The 21,488-nt window shown below is 40.1% G+C and overlaps 1 protein-coding gene across 1 annotated transcript in view; it reads left to right on the top strand.

Moving 5' to 3' along the window:
* CHRM3 (cholinergic receptor muscarinic 3) overlaps positions 1-21,488 on the top strand; it is a 206,498-nt gene that overhangs the window by 41,290 nt on the left and 143,720 nt on the right. The gene's annotated exons all lie outside the window — the stretch shown is intronic.

The raw sequence follows: 21,488 nt of genomic DNA, 5'->3' as shown, positions 1-21,488 counted from the left end.
TGTTTCCTCTCTTTGTGAGCAAAAAAATCACCAGCACTGCTTGCCAATCATTTGTCAGATCTCCTCTGAGCTTTTGACTTAATTGTGCAATTTCTGCCTCCCTTTCTTGCCTTTAGCTACTTCCATCATTCTACAGACCATATTGCTCTTCTTGACTCTGAACTTTAAATGCTTTGTATATTTCTTTTCTGTGATGTGATATCTCAGACATCTCTCACTTTCCTTAGGTATAGACTTCCTTTTTTTCCCTTTCTGTCTGAGAAAAGGACCCATGGCTTGCCAGTAATACAGGCTTACCATCCATTTTTTTGTTTAATGAATGGGTTTCCAGATTAAGTGGAAGCAAAATAATTCATCATGTCTACGGGTACTATAATTTAAGCAGAACCTTAGATTATATAAGCCTTTGGTCTAATTCAATCTGTCTGAAGATTTCTAACATGGAGCTACTCTTTGAGCTATTAATAATTAATGCTGTTCTCACATTTCAAACGTTGTTGTTCCTGCTTGAAAAATAGTGAAGTCTAGCTGATGTTAAATATTAGTAAAACAATAAAAGTGTTGACATTCGTAGTTAATTTTTGCTGTAGAACATTTTTTTTTACAACTCTAGAGGTCTAATGGCACTTTAGCCCTAGTTTGTTTATTTTGTTGAACAGGAGTTTCTCTCTCTCTTTCATACACACTCACACACACTTACACACAGACATAGAGTAATTTTTCTAAATAAGGTATGTATTAGTTTCAAAGTTTTCTTAGATAACCCTTTACAAATCAACATTTCAGGCTCACTGGTCTCCTTTGGATGAACGCATTTTATTAAGCAAAAGCCTAACATGCAACTATCGATATGTCTAAGGACAAAAAGATGTACTTTTGATTATTTTTTCATATGACGAATTATATATTTAATACTTACAGAAGGGAAAGGCACATCTCCTGCTTTTATATTCAACAGAAAAGTTTTGATGACATTCTAGATTTTCTTCATTTTTAAAAAATGTAGATCTGATTTTGCCAACTGAGAATAATACCAACAAAGAAGTGACTGAAAATAAAAAGAATATACCAGCCAGCACTGTTGAGGTTTTCCTACTAATAGATTAAGCTACTATTATACCTAATCATTTGGCCGGGTGAAAAAGGTTGCAAGTGATTGTCTCCTCGCACGTGCTTCATGCAAAATAGCCTGGGGGAGGACCTGCCCGGACTTGTTCTCACTTCCTCTTTTTCTCTCTGCTGGAAATGTAGCTCAGCAAGGCTTGCTCCAAAAAGGGAGCTAGGTCCTTTAAATGTTTTGCTTTTGTTTTTGTTTTCTGTAAATAAATTATTTTTATAGAAATGCTTGGTGTGTGACTTTTTTGACCTCTCCTGGGCTAAAGGCTTTCCCAGCATCTGCAACAAGCACCATGAGTTTCAAAGATATTTGTCCTGTAATTAATTTATCTACTTTTTATTTCCTATTTTATAATCACTGGATCCAGTGATCTCATCAACTTTTAAGTAATCCAGATTCCTAAGTATCAATTCTGTTTGATCAAAGTTAATTGTATTTACTCTGACTCAGAATAATGCATCAACTAATGCAATCAGTTAAATCTAGTTACTCCCATGGCTTAATATTTTATAAAGAAACATATTTATAAAATATGTATGTTTTAGATTAATAATAATAATTTTTCCAGATTTAATCATTTAAAGTATATTTTAAAAAATCAAACATGATTTTACATCACTCAATTCTTTCTTTTCCCAAGACCATTCCTTTATTATTGGAACACCATCTGCATAGTTTTCCAGACTAATGCCAGTTTTCTCAACTAATTGAATAAATAACACTTGGAGAAGTAAAAAATAAACCAGTGCTAGAGTGTGCGGTGGCGCTGCGGGTTAAACCGCTGAGCTGTCGATCGGAAGGTCGGCGGTTCGAAACCGCGCGGCGGGGTGAGCTCCCGTTGCTCGTCCCAGCTTCTGCACACCAAGCAGTTCGAAAACATGCAAATGTGAGTAGATTAATTGGTACCGCTTCGGCGGGAAGGTAACGGCGTTCCGTGAGTCATGCTGGCCACATGACCCGGAAGTGTCCTATGGACAACGCCGGCTGCAAGGCTTAGAAATGGAGATGAGCACCGCCCCCTAGAGTCGGACTCGACTGGACTTTACGTCAAGGGAAACCTTTACCTTTACCTAGAGTGTGCATATTCTGAACCAAATGTAAGGTGAAATCTTGTTCTGTTGAATGATAAAGTCATGTGCATATTAGTTTTTGAATGTGTTAAGGAAAGAAATAGGACATGTTATCATTATTACTTTGATATTTATTTGGCCTGAGTAACTCTCAGTCAGTTAGGACTGACTTAAGTTCCTGAAACAGAAAGCTGGAGAAGATTGTGATGCCAGGACAGGCAGATATCTCCGCTCCACCGAAATTAGTCTCTCTGTGTCTCTCCTACAAACTGCACCAGGGCTACTAAGACAAAAAAAACCCAAAACCTGTGTGCTTTGATTAGTACAGTTTCTAATGTGAAGGCAATAAGATGCATTCAGCCATGCAGGGTTGCAAACATAGTACAATTGCAGCAGCTGCAGAGGGAAGTCATGCAATCCTAGGAAAAGATATAGCCGCTTTAAGGAGTTGCAGACAAGTGCTACATTTGTATACCAACATGCTCCAAAACAGGCTTTTGCCTTCAAATACGAAGCTTCACTGCACATCCCTACTTACTCATACCAAGAACAGTATATACTGTATAATGGATACAGTCCTATCTCACTTTAGACTACATAGTGAAAAATATTTTATTGTATTTCAATCACTATTATTGTTCTGCATATTAAACCTGTTAGGAAATGTAAACTACAGCATGCTCTTTCCCAGCTTTTCTATAGCTTTATTTTATTCAGCAGCCATCTGATGAATAACTCTGGAAAAATCAGCTGTTGGTGTATGATTTTGTAGCTTTCTGTTAAGCTAAAAAATGACAGAAGTTGGAAGGAGTATTTTAACATCAATTAAGCCCCTATTTTTTGCTTTAAGGAAGGTTTTCTTCAGGGACAATGGAAACCTAAAAATTAAGACATATGCATGTTTTAGGGGAAAACTAGTTGCAGCAATCCAAGCAGTACAATTTTTGTTCCCAACATAACTGAAAAATTGACAGCTTTTATTACTTTTATAAAAATTACTTTTATAAATTACTTTATAAAGTTCAGAGGGATTATTATTAATACAACTTCCTTTTAACCTTTCGGAACTTTCTTTATTTTTACACCTGATTCCTAGAAAATAAAACAGTGGCATAGATAGATCCTAAATCTATTTCCAGGCATTTGTTGAAAATCCAGTTTTATAACATGTCTGGAAAGTTTGTCTTCTAAAATTATGTTTTAGCTTATGCTTAATTATTCTAAGCATATGCTCCATTAAACAGAAAAATGGTCAACGTGTACATACCAGACTGATACGAAAAGCCTAATTGTTAAAACAATAAGCATGGAGTTCTTAGGTCAAAATTTATTTCTTAAGAACAAAGAAATAGTTTTTGTTTGCAGAGAACATGACTGAGCAAGTCATGGATTAGTGATTTCAGAACAGAGTTATGTTTATACTTAGCTTATTGCTCTTGTTTTTCTCTCCTATGTTTAATTTTGTAGAAGGCATTGCAAGTTCCTGTTGTGCGTTTTTTTTTAAAAAAAACATATCCAAGTTCCTGTTGAATGAACATTTGGCTAAAGCATACCTACTGTGTCAATCCAAATGGAGCATAATAGAATTTATTTAAAGTCTGAAGTACATTTGCTGGGGATTTTTGTAGTTTGTATTAGTTTTTGTTCTATTTGTAATTCTTAATAAAATTATTTGAAAAAAAAGAAGGAAAAATGCTCAGAGCTTGAACAGTAGCAGTGACTCTCTTCCTTTACATTACCCAAAGTATGAGAAAAAGCTGCTGGATCTCTTTCAAATCTATTCCAATTTTTTAATGAACATTCAAGTTGAACCTAGAAAACCTGAACCTGGTATGAATATTTCTAAAAGCACAAATCTGATTGTGCTGTTCCTCCTCCTCCTCTTCCGAATTAGGGATACATCTGCCTGAGCTGCTTCCAGATGTTATTTTGTAGTTCTGGACTTAAAAAATGCTTCAGCCCCTTTTGCCTAGGCAATGGAGGCTGCGTATTTCTGTCACAGTCATCTTCCTTACTCTGTACGGATATAAATGAAAACAACAATTAATAAACAATTAATTCTGTTGACTAAATGAAGATTCTTAGTTTTTTCAGATAGAAAAGTAAAGGGCCTGCGTGCATAATAAGGACTTGGAGAAAAGGAGAAAGTGTCAGAAGAATGTTACAGCTAGAAATGTCAATTCATAGCCTGAGGAAATGGATCAAGAGCAGGGGAATAGGAAGTTTCACTTGGACTATGATATAATGATGGAATACAGAGACAGATGTGAAGCATGCCAGAAGAAAATTCTTCTCTATATAAGCCCTCCTCACAAATAGCCCCTGCTAATACTCAGTTTAGTTTTGGGGCAGAACTTATTTGCATGTATGCAATGTGAATAAGGTTTTTTTGCAGATACTCACAATGATGAGAGGCAGGCTTTATACATTTCATTTCCTGCTGCTTTGTCAAAGCCACAGGCAGGGATTTCAGAGAGGGGTTCAGTGTGTGATAGGAACCTAAACTGATTGTGTCTGTAAAAAGATTATAACTTTATAACCAGACTTGTCAGATCCTCCCTGAATGACTGTTCATAAGGAGCCTCGATTCACTATCTGGTGTTCAGCAGTATTCTATTTAATGAGTTCTGTGATCTTACATTTTGTGCCTATTCAAACATTTTCTACCTGAGAAGGAAAATGAGTACAACTCTTCAATGATGTGGTCTCTGCAGGGAGACACCAGCTGCAACACTGTCTTTTCAGATAATAGAAGAGGAAAAGCAGATACTGGATGTGCCTTATGTGCCTTCTAATTTGGAGATCACTAGATACTTTCAAGTAACACTACATTTTAAATATTTATTTCACTTTTCTTTTGAGCCTTATTCACAGTTGGTTCTCCATATATTGTTGCAACTTTGGTTTCCAATAGGAGTATTACAATATAAAAGCTGGCTATTGTCTCTGGTTAAGGGAGACATTTCACACGTGATGGCTCCAGTTTGTCAGAAGTGCCTTCTTCCCCCCCACCCCCAGCTTTTCATTTATGTCAGAAGTGAGTGAACGGTGGCTTACAGCCCTATAGCCTAATTTCAAATAACCTTCTTCACAAGGTCAGTTAAGATCTGCAGAGAGCAACACAGATTACCTTGGAGAAACTATGCAATGACAGTTAAAAAAAAACTTTTTAAGCCCCAGAAATTAGGAAAGTATAAAAAGGATACTCAGATTGACTCTGCCCTAAGAGGGAGAAAAGGGAATACAAAATCAGGCTTTCAAGACTCTGTTACTATAGCCTACAGGCATTCTTCGAGTTACGATTGCAGTTGGGACCGGAATTGCTATCGCTGAGTGATGTGGTTGTAAAGCAATCCCAGTTCTGGTTGTAACCCCAGGCACATGGTCATTAAGCGGGAAGCAGAGAGAGTCCCAGATAAGAGTGCAAGGGTGCTACAGGGGGGTGGGGGAGGCTGTCCTAACAGTCAGAAATCACGCTGAGACGAGGAGTAGGTCTCTAGTGTTTATTACTGCTACATAAAACAGAATCCTAACAAACTGAAGAAGCGTGGGAAAAACCCAGACAGATAAACCCCCAAAGTCAAGGCGGGTCTGTTCTGTGTCTCTTTGAATGGCTGCTTAACTCCTCAGTACTACGCATGCGTTTTCCCCCCTGGATAGGGGCCCCCTCCTGCTCGCCATCAGTACTCATGACATCACCCTCCCCTCCAGATTCACATTCCATTTCAGCCCCCTCCCTTCCAGAGGTTTGATAAGAGTCTATGTCTCCTTCTAAACTCCCATGGGAACTGGGCAACAATGGAAAGTCTTCAAAGGAAAACTCCTCCAAGGAGGAATCAGTGCTGCTCTCCAGGTCTGATAACTCTTCTGGCCCAGGTGGCTGCTGCTGGAAAATAGCTAGATAATTAGAAGAGTTGTCCCCCCTCCCCCCTGGGAAATGCAAGCCCGAGGTGGAGGGCTGTGGTTCCCCCCCCCCTCCTCTGTTACTGGTGTCAAGGCTTCAGGCAGGGGTGGAAACTGCAAACTTACGAACTCCTCTGCTTGGGATTCCTCTGCTTGCTCAGCCAAGTGAGGAATCTCTGGTAGAGTGCGAGGCTTGGGTTTGTGAGGGAAAAGCTGATGGAATCGATGAACCAGCATTGGTGCATGCACATCTCTGGCATTCTCCCACGTGCGCTCTTCCTCGGGGTACCCTTTCCAGTGTATGAAATATTGGATGCCCCTTCCCCTCCTCCTAGAGTCCAGAATTTCCTCGACTTCGTATTCCTCCTCCCCCTCCACAATTACTGGGGGGGGGCAGTTGTGATCGTAAGGCACTTGGGGGAGGGTCCTTGCCTAGCAAGGCTCTGTGAAAGACTGGATGGATTTTCATGGATGCTGGCAGCTTTAAGCGATAAGCCACTGGATTTATCTGCTGTACCACAGTGAAAGGGCCCACAAACTTAGAGTCCAACTTCTTGGAGGGTCTGGTAGAGGTCAAAAACTTGGTAGAGAGCCACACTTTGTCTCCTACCGCAATCGCTGGCCCCTCTTGTCTGTGAGCATCTGCAGCTGTCTTGTAAGCACTCTTTGCCCTGTTCAGCTGCTCCTTTAACAACTCCTGTGCGGCTTGTTGCTCTTTAAGAAAATCAGCCGTGGCTGGAACAGCTCCCTGCTGGGAGGAGGTGGGCAACACCCGAGGGTTAACCCCGTAGAGTGCTTGGAAAGGAGACATCTTGGTAGAGGACTGTACAGAATTATTATATGTAAATTCTGCCATGGGGAGTAGGGCTGGCCAATTGTCTTGCTAATAAGTGGTGTAACACCTGAGATACTGCTGTAACCATTGGTTAATTTTCTCAGCTTGCCTGTTACTAGCCAGATGATGTGATGATGATAGTGGATCTGGACCCCTAATGACTGGAAAAGCGCCCTCCAGAACCTGGAAGTGAACTGAGGGCCTCTGTCACTCATCAAGTGATTTACCATGCCTCTATACCTAAAAACGTGGTCCATGAACAACTGTGCTGTGGTTTGTGCAGATGGGAGGCCCTTGCACGGAATAAAATGCGCCATTTTTGTGAAAAGGTCCACCACCACTAGTATGGAAGTCAGCCCCTGGACCGGGGGTAAATCAGTGATGAAATCCATGGAGATTGTATCCCAAGGCTGACTGGGGGTGGGTAGGGGTTGCAAGAGTCCTGTGGGTTTCCCTGGGAGAGGCTTGGCTCATCTACAGGTATGACAAGAAGCCACGTAGCCCTTTTTTGTCTGCAGTCATCTTAGGCCACCAGTAGTCTCTCAGAGCTCTATGGAGAGTTTTGAAAACACCTCCGTGGCCTGCCGTTTGATGGTCATGGCAAAGTCTCAGTACTTCTTCCCTCGACAAGGGGGGAATGTATAATCGCCCACTATGCCAGAGGATTCCTGCCTCCACATTGAATGGTGAGGCAGTGTCTTGCGGGCCCCTCTGGAGGTCATCCATCCTGGCCCTGGCATACGGGTCTTGTTGCTGCTGAGCTCTGACTCTTGTAAATAGGTCCTCTGCTTGTGTGCCTGCTGGTAAAATCTCTGTTTGGTTCCCCCTCATAGACTGCTGAAAGTTGTGAGGTTGTAATATAGTAGCCTGTACCTCCTGGTGAGTGGCGGGGGTTGCCTGAATGGATCGAGACAGGGCATCTGCCAAACAGTTCTGTGCCCCGGGAACATAAGAAATAACAAAATTGAAACGGGAGAAAAACTGGCTCCATCTGATTTGGCATGGGGTGAGGGATCTGGTGTTTTGTAGAAGCTGTAAATTCTTGTGATCGGTGCAAACTTTCACAGGAAAGGCTGCACCTTCTAGCCAGTGCCTCCACTCTTGGAATGCTGCTTTAATTGCTAGCAACTCCTTGTTAAAAACATCATAGTTTCTCTCTGCTGGTGAGAGCAAGCGTGAAAAAAAGGCACAAGGAAGCAATGTATTCTCAGTTTTGTTTGTATCTTGCAATAACACCACCCCAATGGCAATATCGGAAGCATATGAATGCATTATGAATTGCTTCGTGGGATCAGGGTGTCTTAATAGCAGCTGGGATGCAAAGAGTTGCTTGAATTCTTGGAAGGCTGCTTGCTCCCTCTCCCCCCAAATGAATTTTGATCCTTTCTTCAAAAGCTGTGTGAGGGGTCTAGCCCTGTCACTAAAGTTTTTTATGAACCACCTGTAAAAATTGCAGAACCCTAGAAATCTTTGTACATCTTCCACATTTTGGGGAGGTTGCCAAGAGAGAATTGCCTGGACCTTAGAAGGATCCATGGATATGCCTTCTGTTGATACCTTATAGCCCAGGAAATGTAATTCATTTAAATTGAAGGCACACTTCTCTAGCTTGGAGAACAGCTTGTTCTCTCTCAGTCTTTGTAAGACATTATGTACATGGGTTACATGAGTTGTAGCATCCTCAGAGAAAATTAATGTCATCTAGATAAATGACCAGATACTTATCTAGTAAATCAGAGAAAAATTGATCCATAAATCGGGAAAATATGGCTCCTGCATTAGACAAGCCAAAGGGCAAAACAAGGTACTCAAATTTACCAAACCTGGTGTTGAAGGCAGTCAGATATTCATGCCCCTCTTTCATCTGGATCAGGTTGTACGCATTCCTGAGGTCCAACCTAGTAAAAATGTGTGCTTTCTGTAAGCAATCCAGCAGATCAGATATTAGGGGGAGTGGGTAATTTTTCTTGACCGTGACTTTATTGAGGGAACTGAAATCATGCACCACTCTCATGGGTGCCTCCTGCTTTGCCAACGGATCAGGCTTCTTTGGTATGAAGAAGGTAGGAGCAGACGCTGGGGAAGTAGATGGTCGGATGAACCCCTTTTGGAGATTAAAATCCAAGTAATCCTTTAAGGTGGCTAGTTCTTTGGGGGACATGGGATATTGTTTCCTTGCTGGAATCTTGGCTCCTGGTATCAACTCAATGGTGCAATCACAGACCCTATGGGGGGGTAGTGCTGTGGCCTCTTGTTCGCTGAAAATGTCTGCGAAATCTGCATACTTGGCTGGCAACTGGACCCCCCCTGCTTCCATGACTGCACTGGTTGCTGGAGAGAGGAGAGCGGCTTGAATCTTGTGGTGCTGGCATTCCTTAGCTGGGAAGGAGATTGCTCCCGTAGTCCAGTTCAACAATGGGTTGTGGATCTTCAGCCAAGGTGTGCCCAGGACTACAGGCACATTAAGTGATGCCGTAACATAAAGTTGGATCCACTCAGTGTGGTCTCCCGTTGTTAGTTGCACAGGTTCTGTGAACCTTCTAATCGGCCCTGCCTTGAGGGGCTGGCCGTCAGTGGTCTCCACTTCTATGGGACGTGGCAATTCTATGGTCGGGATGTTGAAGTCTTGTACGGTCTGTAGATCAATAAAATTGGTTGAAGCTCCGGAATCCATGAGGACCTCTAGCTTGACCTGGTGCTCTGAGTTTATGTGCATTATTACTGGTAAGTAGTAAAAGGATTGCCTGGAATCCTCGGAATGAGCCCTCCTTAATTGATTGATGGTCTCCCTGCTGAGCTCTGTGGAGGGAGACCGACAGAGTTTCCCTGGTTGGAAGCAGAGGCGGAGATAGCTCTTGTTTCATCTGCTTGCCCTGGGGCTCTTACGGAATTTGCTTGGCTTCTCACTGGGCAAGCTCTCACCATGTTCCCCTGGACTCCACAGTAGAAACAGAGGGCTCTCTCTCTCTCCTTCTCTGTCTCTCAGCCTTGGTTACCAGTTTATTTCTGGCTCCAATTCATGGTGCTGTTTTTGACTTCTAAAGCCCTACATGGCATGGGACCAGGTTATCTGAGGAACCACCTCTCCCTGATTACATCTGTCCATCCCACCAGATCTAGCAGAGAGGGCATGCTACAGATTCCGTTGTCTAGGGAGTTATATTTGGCGGGCCCTAGGTGGCAAGCCATTTCTGCTGTGGTGCCCATATAATAATAATAATAATTGTTTTGGGTATTTATTAACTGTTTTTTAGCTTTCTTGTACACCGCCCAGAGTCACTTGATTTGTGAGATGGGCAGCTATATAAATTTGATGAATAAATAAATTAAATAAATAAATACATTCTCAATAAACTCAATTATTCAGATTGTTATTTGCATACTTTGCTTTGGTGTTACTTCAGCTGAGGTAGGAAAAATAACAATATCTATATGACCTCGATCACACTAACCAATAAGGCCTGTGTTTTTTTCTAATTGTTTCATTGGAACTTGGCATACCAAGGATGAATTAATGTTAGAGTTCAGAGTGCATCATTAATTCAGTGATGACAAGAGATCTAATGATGGGCTAATACTTCTTTTGTTTTCAATATTAATGTACTATACACCAAGGAATATGCTTTCTAGTTGGATCTATAGGTGACTAAATTATAGCTGACATAAACAAATAGACTGTGTGGCACAGTGCCATACGAAACAACTGAAATGTATCAGCCTTGGCAAAACAGTCATTTGAGGACCCAGCAGCATATCAGTGCTTGCACAATGAGACCATTGCTAAATAAAAGCTAGGGTTTGCAGGAACACTTGATAACCCTAGGAGTTGTTTGAGAGTTTCTGCTAAACCTTCTATCAATGATTTCCTCAATACATTGATAAGAGTCAGTGAATGTAAGGCAGACACCTAGCAGAACACACACAGAGCCAAATAATATTATCAGCCAGAGGAAAGTAAGAAATGGAATAGTAAACCTGAACAGAATATGGTTGGAGGCTACCATAGACTTACTGAACTGATGAGACTGCATTCATACAAAGAAACTTCAGCTTGGGTAAATTTAATGTGGCTACAGTAGAAGAGTGTTATCTACTTCAAATAAGGCTCTATGTATTTTGCCTCTGTGTGGAAAGCTTTTAATCAAATGACCTGCAGTACTAAGAAGCTGCCCATGAAGATGGATGTAATAGAGATCTGAACATGCATACCTTACCGTGAAAGTTCACTTATATTCAGGGCAATGAATATTCATGGAAGAGATTTGTGGAGCTGCCATCTTATATAAAAAAGGTGTCAAATGTGTGCTCCATGTATTTGCACTGGTACAGTTTGCACTGGTTAAAACATGAATATGGAATATATTTGAATAGTTAAATATATAGGATTATTTTTCTTCTTGCTTTCCTTCCAGAAAATAATGAGTGGGCTTGTAGAAAGACTACTGGCTGGGTTCCTTCTTTTATTTCTTTATTCATTGAATAATTAGTTGATTAGTAGTTCTCATTCTTAGCAGCCTTGAAAGATCCACCGTGTAATCAACACATTTGACAGAGATTCCTTTCCTGTGTTAGTGACATCATCACATTAGAGAATTCAAGCACCTGAGTATCTCAAAAGCTTGTTCATAGTGGATCTGTTTGTGTGCAATATCAAAGTTACAGAGAGCAAACTAACACAGAGCCAGAAACTCATATCACGAAGGACACAAGCGGACAGAGCAAGAAATAAGGAATATGGATAAATGATATGTCATGCTTAAAAAAAACCTGAAGAAAGAGTAAAACCTATTAAGATACAAAATAACAATAAGATAGTACTAATGAATGAACATGCATATGCCACGGAAAGGATAAAGGTTTATATGAGTATATTCAAGACACATTGATGGAGCCCTTTAAATCCAATTCTTCATGGATCTCCATGAAGATCCTACTTTGCCTCAGGGATTCTAAAGTAGCTCGACTTGATTTAGCAGTCCTTAGTAAGGATAAGAGATTATATGAAGTCATATAATTATATCCTATCAACTTTACCTTTTAATCAATGTTGCCAGTTGTCTTGTATTATACTTGCTACATTTTTGTGAAACAAGAGCTTTTTCATTAAGCTGGGAAAGTTGATATAGAAGCCTGGCCAATACTGTTACCTTGAAGGAATAAACAGATCAGGTACATTTGTGATGTACCACAAATGCAGACATGCACATTTCATTTTACTTTTTGTAATTAATTTTTACAAATAACCTCCAGTTTTAGCTAGGAGGAAAAATGTTTCATAGATCAACACACCATTGAACCTTGGTCCCCTGAAATGTTTAAGTAGCTTTTGCAAAAAGCAGTATTTAAGAAGTGTATTTCTTTTTCAGCATCAGTTGCTTAAATAAATATTGAACAAAATGAATTGTGTTTAATTTTTAGTACTATACACAATGTAACTTATTTTGATTTTGAATGGCATGGTTGATATGTACTTTAGGCACAAGAGAGTAGCATGAATGTGCCCTAGTCATTATTACAGCTAATTTCTTACTCATTTCCCAGGACAAGAAGGGCCTTCAGTTATTGTGACTCTCCTCTTGCTCTGAAAAAATGTCTCAGAGTTTTGCTTTTCTTCAGTTCCCCTCTAACACATTAGTAGTGACTGATCAATCAATTTCCCACTTCCTATGTGCACAAATAAGGATAATACAAATGATTAAAATGTTATCTTTATGATGAAAATAATTTGCAAGGAGGAGAGCTTTTTTGCCTAAACAAAAATATGGAGAGAACAGTAGAAGAATCACAGATCATTCCTAGGCCAAACACCTGGGAGAATGAAAGAGGAAGAAGCATCAGGCTCCCCTAGGAGAGGGGGGAAAGGGAAACTCAAAGGAAGAAATGTTGTATGCCTTGGAGTCAAGATATATTTTACATTAATTGTTTATTAGTTTTTAACTAAGCTTGTTGCTCCCAGTTCAGGTCAGGACTGCATGTGCAGAGAGAACTGATTTTATCCTTTTCTCCCAGTTGGTTTTATTCCCTATCCCCAAACAGTGCAATCAAACAATCAACAAAGAAAAACTCCTCCCTTGCTGTCAGTGTTTAAGCAGAGAAAACACTCACTCACTTGAGTGTTGAGTCTTGGAGAAATCAGGGCTATTTTATATACCAGTGATATAACCTGTTCCAATTCTATTGTGCAATTTAAATAGTAGCTATGGATTTTAGGATCATGACAATCTTGCTCTTGAATAAAGCAATACATTGTACTTTATTGCTATGGTTTACTGATTGCATTTATAAATTGTCTGGAGGCCTTTTTAAAAATTTATTTGGAAGGGCAGTCATTCACACACACAAACACACACACACAAACACACACACATATATATATATATATATATATATATATATATATATATATATATATATAAAATCTTTAAAACGTACTGTATCTATCTATCTGTAAAAATTGCACTAAGGGAATAGTGTACCAGAATGATCCACAAAGAGTCTCTACTTGTCCAAAATGACTGGTTTTTTCTTAAGTGGTAAGAAATCAAATAGGATATAGAGTCGTTAATTTTGGAAATAGTGATTGGAAACTCAGATAGCATCAAGTCAAGTATTGTCTTGTGTCAAATTCTGCATGCTGATTTCATAATGTAGAAAGGTAGTACCAATTTCTTCAGCAAAGGATTGTTACCTTGTCATGGTGCTGGAGCTTGAGCACCTCAATGATGCCATGAGCTAAACCGTGAAGGGCCACCCAAGACGGGAAGGTCATGACAGAGAGGTCAGACTAAATGCGATCCCTGGGGAAGGTAATGGCAACCCACCCCAGTATTCTTGCCGTGAAAACTAAATGGATCAGTACAACCAGAGATATGTCGGTATACCATCGGAAGATGAGACCCCCAGGTCGGAAGATGGTCAAAATGCTACTGGGGAGGAACAGAGGATGAGCTCAACTAGCCCCAGACGTGATGACGCAGCTAGCTCAAAGCCGAAAGGATGGCTAGCGGCCGATGGTGCTGGTGGTGAACGGCAAATCTGATGTTCTAAGGATCAACACACCATTGGAACCTGGAATGTAAGATCTATGAGCCAGGGCAAATTGGATGTGGTTATTGGTGAGATGTCAAGATTAAAGATAGACATTTTGGGCGTCAGTGAACTGAAATGGACTGGAATGGGCCACTTCACATCAACTGACCACTAGATCTACTACTGTGGACAAGAGGGCCACAGAAGAAATAGAGTAGCCTTCATAATTAATAGTAAAGTGGCTAAAGCAGTGCTTGGATACAATCCAAAAAATGATAGAATGATCTCAATTTGAATTCAGGGCAAGCCATCTAACATCACAGTGATCCAAATATACGCCTCAACCACAGATGCTGAAGAAGCTGAAGTAGATCAGTTCTATGAGGATCTGCAGCACCTACTGGACAGCATGCCTAAAAGAGATGTTATTTTCATCACAGGAGACTGGAATGCTAAGGTGGGCAGTCAAATGACACCTGGAATTACAGGTAAGCATGGCCTGGGAGAACAAAACGAAGCAGGACATAGGCTGATAGAATTTTGCCAAGACAACTCACTCTGCATAACAAACACTCTCTTCCAACAACCTAAGAGACAGCTTTATACATGGACTTCACCAGATGGACAACACCGAAATCAGATTGACTACATCCTTTGCAGCCAAAGGTGGCGGACATCTGTACAGTCGGTAAAAACAAGACCTGGAGCTGACTGTAGTTCAGATCACGAACTTCTTCTTGCACAATTTAGGATCAGACTAAAGAGATTAGGGAAGACCCACAGATCAGCTAGATATGAACCCACTAATATTCCTAAGGAATATGCAGTGGAGGTGAAGAATAGATTTAAGGGACTGGACTTAGTAGATAGGGTCCCGGAAGATCTATGGACAGAAGTTTGCAACATTGTCCAGGAGGTGGCAACAAAATACATCCCAAAGAAAGAGAAAACCAAGAAGGCAAAACGGCTGTCTGCTGAGAAACATCGGAGGTAAATTCCAGGCAAAAATGGGTATGATCAAAAACAAAGATGAAAAGGATCTAACAGAAGAAGAAGAGATCAAGAAAAGGTGGCAAGAATATATGGAAGACCTGTATAAGAAGGATAACAATATCAGGGATAGCTTTGACAGTGTGGTCACTGAGCTAGAGCCAGACATCCTAAAGAGTGAGGTTGAATGGGCCTTAAGAAGCGTTGCTAATAACAAGGCAGCAGGAGATGATGGCATCCCAGCTGAACTGTTCAAAATCTTGCAAGATGATGCTGTCAAGGTAATGCATGCTATATGCCAGCAAATTTGGAAAACACAAGAATGGCCATCAGATTGGAAAAAATCAACTTATATCCCCATACCAAAAAAGGGGAACACTAAAGAATGTTCAAACTATCGAACAGTGGCACTCATTTCACATGCCAGTAAGGTAATGCTCAAGATCCTGCAAGGTAGACTTCAGCAATTCATGGAGCGAGAATTGCCAGATGTACAAGCTGGTTTTAGAAAAGGCAGAGGAACTAGGGACCAAATTGCCAATATCCGCTGGATAATGGAAAAAGCCAGGGAGTTTCAGAAAAACATCTATTTCTGTTTTATTGACTATTCTAAAGCCTTTGACTGTGTGGACCATAACAAATTGTGTCAAATTCTTAGCAGTATGGGGATACCAAGTCATCTTGTATGCCTCCTGAAGAATCTGTATAACAACCAAGTAGCAACAGTAAGAACAGACCATGGAACAACGGACTGGTTTAAGATTGGGAAAGGAGTGCGGCAGGGCTGTATACTCTCACCCTACCTATTCAACTTGTACGCAGAACACATCATGTGACGTGCTGGGCTTGAGGAATCCAAGGCTGGAGTTAAAATTGCTGGAAGAAACATTAACAATCTCAGATATGCAGATGATACCACTTTGATGGCTGAAAGCGAAGAGGAACTGAGGAGCCTTATGATGAAGGTGAAAGAAGAAAGTGCAAAAGCTGGCTTGCAGCTAAACCTCAAAAAAACCCCCAAGATTATGGCAACCAGCTTGATTGATAACTGGCAAATAGAAGGAGAAAATGTAAAAGCAGTGAAAGACTTTGTATTTCTAGGTGCAAAGATTACTGCAGATGCTGACTGCAGTCAGGAAATCAGAAGACGCTTAATCTTGGGAGAAGAGCAATGACCAATCTCGATAAAATAGTTAAGAGCAGAGACATCACACTGACAACAAAGGTCCGCATAGTTAAAGCAATGGTGTTCCCCGTAGTAACATACGGCTGCGAGAGCTGGACCATAAGGAAGGCTGAGAGAAGGAAGATTGATGCTTTTGAACTGTGGTGTTGGAGGAAAATTCTGAGAGTGCCTTGGACTGCAAGAAGGTCAAACCAGTCCATCCTCCAGGAAATAAAGCCAGACTGCTCACTTGAGGGAATGATATTAAAGTCAAAACTGAAATACTTTGGCCACGTAATGAGAAGACAGGACACCCTGGAGAAGATGCTGATGCTAGGGAGAGTGGAGGGCAAAAGGAAGAGGGGCCGACCAAGGGCAAGATGGATGGATGATACTCTAGAGGTGACGGACTCATCCTTGGGGGAGCTGGGGGTGTTGACGACCGACAGGAAGCTCTGGCGTGGGCTGGTCCATGAAGTCACAAAGAGTCGGAAGCGACTAAACGAATAAACAAAGTACCAATTTAATATCATTGGATTAGATTCAAAGAAGTTCCATCATATATGACTTTTCTGTCCTCTTTCTCCAAAGGGAGATGCAAAAACCCACCTTCCACAAGACTGTCTGCTTCTAATCCTTAAAATTCAGTGTATATCTTGCATGGGGGTGGAAGTAATAGGGAATAATCCATTCAAAGGCGGATCATAAAGACTAGATTCAGAAGTGGTTGTGATTTCAGCATCATATAAATAGTAGTAACAATGAGTGAGAAATGCATGGTCTTTATAAACATGTTCCTTGAACTCGAGAACAGAGAAGTCAAAGAGCCATAAATAGATGAAATATTGTCATCCATATACTCATTGTTAAAGGTTTTTTTCTCATTTTAAGAGTGCAAGATAGTGATATTGATGGCACCCATATAGCTCTCACAGAGTCAATTAACCTATTACACCTTCATTTAAGTTAAAGTATTAAAAGAAGTTTCTTAGTGGAGCAGCAAGCTGGGATGGTTTAAAATCTTTATAAGTATTCTTGTCATCTTGACAACAAAATCTGGGGCCTCTCAGCTTTCAGCATTCAAGAATAGCTATAATAGAGCTGGAAAGCTGTAGGGAAAGAACTCATGCTTTAAGGAGCACTGCAGAAAGTATGAAGAGTTAAGGAGGTCACAAAGCACTGGAGAATATGCTTGGCTTCTTCATGACAATGAAGTCTGTCAAGAGGTTGACATTTAGTCCTATGTGTAATCCAAGAATTTTCAAAGAAGATTCTAAGCAAAATATTTACATTTTATTATGACCAATACTCTGCAAGATCTGAAAGTGCTAATTTTTAAATTAAAGAATGTTTGAGGCATGGAAATATTTCAATTGTGTCTGTATACCATACAAATAATTATCAACTTATGAATTCTAAAATGAAATAAAGGAAGGAGGGCAATTCTAGATATTTTTTTGTTTTGTTTTTTAATCCGTTCAATTGTGTCCAATTCTCAAAGACTACCTGGACCAATCCCTTCAGTTTTCTTGGTAAAGTTTTTCAGAAGCGGTTTGTCATTGCCTCCTTCCTAGGGCTGAGGGAGAGTGACTGGCCCAAGGTCAGCCAGCTGGCTTTGTGCCTCAGGTAGGACTAGAACTCACGGTCTCCCGGTTTCTAGCCTGGTGCCTTATCCACTATACCAAACTGGCTCTTGAATGAAATTCAAGAAGGAGGGCAATTCTAGATAGAAAATCTAATTAGGAATAAACAATTTTACAAACTGTTGCTGAAAAACACTTAAGAAAATTAAGAGAAAAACAGATTAGTATGATTTATATTAGAATATAATATATTTCTATATTACATGATATATTTCCATTATGTAGTTGCTTGGAAAAAACTAGAAAACCCATAAAAATATTGATTAATGCCAACTAATGATGTTTCAGGGAACTTGGAGGACTTCATCTTGAAATTTACTGTATCCAAATGCAGGGAGTTTAAGTGTTACTCTCTTCTCAATGTTCCAAAGATACAGGCATTATTTATGGGGTTCAGAGGTTGTCCCAACTGATCACTAAATTTGTTCTTGCAACCTAAATGGATCCATTAATGGAGATCATGAAGGGGAACTCACATAGTGGACTGGAAGCATCACCAATATTATTGATTTTGTTCTGTTTTTGAATAGCTTACTGTTCACTCTCAGCACCTTCTCAATTGCTGCCAACCAATAGCAATCACCTCCCACTTACTGTGAAAATAATAACCAATACCCAAGCTCATCTGCAGAAACCAACTGCCAGATTAATTCCTGCAGAGAAAAGGCTCAGATAGTTGGACTAAGGTCCTTTTTGTACTTTCTAAACTCAGTCAGTGCCCTCCAGCCTCAACACATTACCTCTGCTGAATAGCCCATCCAAGATATCTTGAGTGATTTCCCAAAAGTAATCAAGAACTTTCAGGAGATCCTATAATTTAAGATCTCAGCTACAACCCAGGAAACCAAGCATCTCTCTAAGCTATGTATGGTTCAACTGTGAATGTACTGAAGCTAGGGCCAGACTGATTGAAAACTTCAGAGAATTCAAATCTTTTAATATTCATCATGTGCAAGATCTTGCCTTGGACAGGGGAAAAAGGGGGTTTGAGGAGTGTACACATACATACACACTTCACTGCTTTCTGGCATTTTGTTGCCACCTTTGTTCCAAAAGGTTCTGCAAAATCTCAGTACATAATTGCCCCTGAGGTGTGGGCTAATTATTTTCATACGTCATTTAGCAAAGGGCCGATAATCCTGATTTTATGAGACCACTGCCCTGATAATAGGGAAATTGGCCCTAATATCACCCTCTGAAATGGCCAGGTTTATTTCAGATTTCAAAACTGGCAAGGCAGTTGGAGTAATTCGATTTTAGTGGAAATGGTAAATAGAAATGTGGAGCAATGGAATCCAGTCCTGGCATCCTTATTTATATGCTGAACTCCATTAGATTTCTGAAGATTGGACTAGTTCTAACCTTATATATGATTATAATTTATATTGTTATGTTTAATTGTTTTTAAACTCATTTACAAAGATAGGGAATTGTATGCTACTCACAGCTGGCTTTGATTAGAGTGGCTTGTAAGCCTTGCAAATAAATATCCCAGTATATAAAAAAAGGGACAAGAAAGACCCAGCTAACTTCCATCTCATCAACTTATTTGCATAATTAGCAAGCTGTATGCTGGGCATCTCCATGGAAAACTCAGAACAACATCTTGGCAGAAAAGCAAGCCAGATTTGTCTTGCCTGTCATCATCTAATGGAAAACTGGATTAATCACCTGTATGGGATCCTTTATGTGGCATCTACTGACCTAAAGGCTTCCTTTAATTCAGTCCCTAGAATGGACTCAGAGGGAAACTGCTTGCCTCTTCCATTGATCAACTCCTGCTCATGCTGATCCTGAAAATACATGAAAACTGTGTGATGCAGGGCCACTGTGGAGCTTCCAGACTCTTGTCACTTCTAATCAATGTTCACAAAGGGGTGAAACAAGATTGCATTTTGGCGCTCCTCCTTTTTAAACTTTTGTATTAAATCAAGACCTGACAAAACCTGAGTTTCATCCTTCTTCCAAGTTAACCAATAGATCTCTTTCCATCCCTTATATGCTGATGATGTAACAATCCTTTCTTTCACACTAGTGGGCCTGAGAGAGCACCTTCATGCCCTTGCTCAACATTGCAGCAAGGAGCAGCTAGTTATTAACGACAATAAAACCAAAGTAGTTATTTTGTCTAAAAGGCCCAGAACCCATTATCCATCCTGGAGAGTTAATTATTCTGGCATTGATCAAATTAAGGACTTTAAATATATTTCCAAGCATCATCCACCTGGAACCATTGGCTAGGGGCCAAAAATTTGCAAATGCAGTTGTGTTTGCTAGTCATGATGGCAATAATTGCTTACTTGTTACCAATGTATTCATAGCCACTTGCTTTATGGCTTATAGATTTGCTACTATTAAGGCAGTCCCAACTGCAGCGGCACAACTGAAATTTCAGAGAGCTGGGCTGTGCCCCAGTGTGTCCTGAACTCCTCACTGAGACTAAAATCTGAGCTAATTTCTCAGGTGGCAAACATATGGCTCTACCACCTGAAATACAGATTTAAACTTTAACTTTCCTGATACTGCAGGACAATCTAGGAAGACTAGCATTCTCACAGATTTACAGTACTAGTGCCCACTATGTGACTGGTTTGGAGCTGAGAGAACCAGATTTGAACTGAAGTAAAATGACCTTGATATTGATATACAGAGCAACCTAATCATACTCCACCCTTGTACCTCATTAGCCTGTTTGGGAGACTTCTTTCCTACACTAAGTATTTAGCAAATATTCTCTGCCTGTCTCATAGTGGATTGTTTTCCCACACCCACTATAATGTTTTTCTGTCCTCGTCATTAGAAAACAGAATTAGAGTTCTTCTAGAGTAGAAGAGCCTTTGCCTCTCCTTTTTGGAAGAAATAGAGGCAATTTCTCATATGTTTCTGGATTGCCCCTTCTACGTGGTGCAGCAAGTTAATCTAATAACTCCTGTTCTAACCCTTTCTCATGCACGTTCAAGTACGCTCTGGATATATCAAGGGTCTCCAAATGTATTGCAATTACTACTGGTATTAGATGCTCAAATGTCTAGCAATGCTGGGAACATCAATGTTTTTATGCAAACTCACTGGGAGACTTTGAATTAGTCAGTGCCTCATTCTAAACAACGGCATATGTTATTCTGTAGACAAAATGATATGGAGAGCATGGTGTGTTTTGTCTGGAGTTCCTACAGGATAAAAATAATTAAAAACAAGAAGACACTGAAATAGAACAAAATCAATTGCTACATTTTTTAAAAAAATGTAAGCATCACTTTGTTTTGCTGTATGGAGACACAGAAAAAGAAAGTGTTGCTTTTTCCAACATATTTTGATTCAGATATATTTACATATACATATACTGAAATATTCTGAAATAATATTTCATTCTTATGCTAATTAGTAACATTTACATGCAAACATGTTCTTTCCTTGGTTGATCTATTGCTAATCCATACATCCACTGAGACAATTCTAAATTCAATTAGTGTTTTTAGTAGTAGTGGTTGTAGCAGTAGTATTTTCACCTGGCATGTGCTTATAATTTGGAGGAGCCCTTAAAACCTGAACAAGCTAGTTAGATAATCTGTAAAGCCTTTGTCACAGCCTATTGCCAATGGATGTTTGAAGATAGAAATCAAGAGAGAAAGTGGGCGAGGGAGAGAGATGAGAAGATCAAAGATAAGTCAGAAAATGGTGAGATGCTGTTGGTGAGACTAAAGAGATGGTGTGGGCTTCATCATCCCTTCCTCTT

This window comes from Candoia aspera, chromosome 1 (genome assembly GCF_035149785.1).
Source record: "Candoia aspera isolate rCanAsp1 chromosome 1, rCanAsp1.hap2, whole genome shotgun sequence".
Taxonomy (NCBI): Eukaryota; Metazoa; Chordata; class Lepidosauria; order Squamata; family Boidae; genus Candoia; species Candoia aspera.
Note: the sequence above shows the minus strand (reverse complement) of the source record. Positions and strands in the feature narration are given on the sequence as shown.